Here is a 2,111-nt window from a genome sequence, read left to right on the forward strand (position 1 = left end):
AAGCCCACACACGACAATGAAAAGCCCGTGTGCTGCAATGAAAGATCCCACATGCCTCAACCAAGACCCTAAACAGCCAAAAATAAATAAATAAATAATGTTTAAAAGAAAAGAAAAGTACTTGGATTCACCATTTTTCAGAATTCCAGTCTAGATCAGGAGAATGATTGAAAACACAGGGTATTTCCCCACAAGAGTAGGATATGCCCTTGATCATATGTGGTGTTCTCTAACATAGGGTATCCTTTTTAATCTCAGAAGAAAGACTTGGGGCTTCCATGGTGGCGCAGTGTTGAGAATCTGCCTGCCAATACAGGCGACATGGGTTCGAGCCCTGGTCTGGGAAGATCCCACATGCCACAGAGCAACTAGGCCTGTGAGCCACAACTACTGAGCCTGCGCGTCTGGAGCCTGTGCTCCGCAACAAGAGAGGCTGTGACAGTGAGAGGCCACGATAGTGAGAGGCCCGCGCACTGCAATGAAGAGTGGCCCCCGCTTGCTGCAACTAGAAGAAGCCCTCGCACAGAAACAAAGACCCCGCACAGCCAAAAAATTAATTAATTAATTTAAAAAAAAAAAAGAAAGACTTGACCTCTAGTTTTCTAGCAAAACTTCACCCACTCTGGCTGAACTTTTTGACAGACTGAGCCACCAGGGTACTGAAAAGCAGTAAGAACATGATACCTCTCAAATTTGGCTCAGAGTGGAAGCCAAAAATGTCTCAATAAGATGGGAAAAATGTTAAGAGGAATTTACCTAGACCTCCCCATCGCAGTCAAAGTTGCTCACACTTAGCGTGAGCAAGGGAACAAAGTGGGCATGTCATGGTGACTGTGGAAACCTATCACTCAAAGACCAATAAAGGAAGTGTGGCTACAGAGTACAGAAAAATAATTCAGGTGACAGAAAACATAACCCAAGAACAGAAGAAGATTCCCTGCCAGGGCTTCAGGCTATGGAATGACTTGATAATAACATGAATTCTATTTTTTACAAAGGTATTAAAGACAAAATGTCAAAAGAACAGAATGAGATTAAAAGAGGGATTGCAGAACTATGGCAACAGAGCACCCAAACAGTATCATTACAGAACTAATCATTAGAACAGCCCAAACAGAATAGACATGGCTGAAAATTTAAAGTCTTGAAATGAAAGTCCTTCCAGAGAGAATGCAAAGGGAAGGAAAGGGAAAGATAAAATGAGTACAGATAAAGTAATAGATATCAAGGGCAGGCAGAAATGATACAGCATATGGATGAAAAGTATTCCTGAAATAAAGAACCCAAAAATTGCAGACAAAAATTATTCCAAGATATTTTTAAAGCTAAATTTCCTTAAATGAAGGAAGAAAATCCAGGCTGCCTTCTGACAGCTGCCTCCAGAGCAATATGCAGTGCCAGAAAATAAAGGGATAATTCCATTTTCAACAGTGAAACCACCAACCACACCAAAAAAAGGAAAAAACATGGCACAAAATAGACCACAAAAGGACACTTATTTACAGTATGAGAGGTGAAACAAGAAGAAAGCGAGTTGCCTTGCTCAACCTCAGCTGGGAACATGCACAGCAAGTGACTCAAATTTTTCACGGCTCAGTGCTTGCTTCAGCAGCAAATATACTAAAATTGGAATGATACAGAGAAGATTAGCATGGCCCCTGCACAATGATGATATGCAAATTCTTGAACCATTCCATATTTTTGATTGGAAGAATCAACATTGTGAAAATGACTATACTACCCAAAGCAATCTATAGATTCAATGCAATCCCTATCAAACTACCATGACATTTTTCACACAACAAGAACAAAAATTTTACAACTTTTATGGAAACACAAAATACCCCAAATAGCCAAAATAATCTTGAGAAAGAAAAACAGAACTGGAGGAATCAGGCTCCCTGACTTCAGACTATACTACAAAGCTACAGTAATCAAGACAGTATGGTACTGGCACAAAAACAGAAATATAGATGAATGGAACAGGATAGAAAGCCCAGAGATAAACCCACACACATATGGCCATCTTATTTTTGATAAAGGAGGCAAGAATATACAATGGAGAAAAGACAGCCTCTTCGATAAGTGGTGCTGGGAAAACTGGACAGCTA

At 40.3% G+C, this 2,111-nt stretch overlaps 1 non-coding gene across 1 annotated transcript; it reads left to right on the forward strand.

Moving 5' to 3' along the window:
• Positions 1-1,600: 1,600 nt before the first annotated feature.
• On the forward strand, positions 1,601-1,703 carry LOC117312875 (U6 spliceosomal RNA). Its single transcript, XR_004527279.1, has one exon. It is a non-coding gene; the product is annotated as a U6 spliceosomal RNA (small nuclear RNA).
• Positions 1,704-2,111: the final 408 nt, after the last annotated feature.

The sequence above is a fragment of the Tursiops truncatus genome, chromosome 6 (assembly GCF_011762595.2).
Source record: "Tursiops truncatus isolate mTurTru1 chromosome 6, mTurTru1.mat.Y, whole genome shotgun sequence".
NCBI lineage: Eukaryota > Metazoa > Chordata > Mammalia > Artiodactyla > Delphinidae > Tursiops > Tursiops truncatus.